Here is a 276-nt window from a genome sequence, read left to right as displayed (position 1 = left end):
CAATTACCACGGCAATTAACCATCACCACCATTCTTATGACCCCCCTCCCCCCCGCACACATATACACATACAAAATATAATAATTACATACATATCATTATTATTCCAAGATAACTGATTGGCCTATAGCCCCTTGTGTGTATCTGACTATATAATTATAGGTTTTTATATGTAATTACAGGTATTAGGAGTCAGAGTGAAGATTAACTGGCAAATGTGGGTTTTCAGGTGATTGTTCGAAGGAGGGGGAACTTAGGTAAAAAAAAAAGTGGTAG

This window comes from Penaeus monodon, chromosome 15 (assembly GCF_015228065.2).
Source record: "Penaeus monodon isolate SGIC_2016 chromosome 15, NSTDA_Pmon_1, whole genome shotgun sequence".
NCBI classification, from domain to species: Eukaryota; Metazoa; Arthropoda; class Malacostraca; order Decapoda; family Penaeidae; genus Penaeus; species Penaeus monodon.
The sequence above is the reverse complement of the archived record's forward strand: the minus strand, read 5'-3'. Positions refer to the sequence as shown.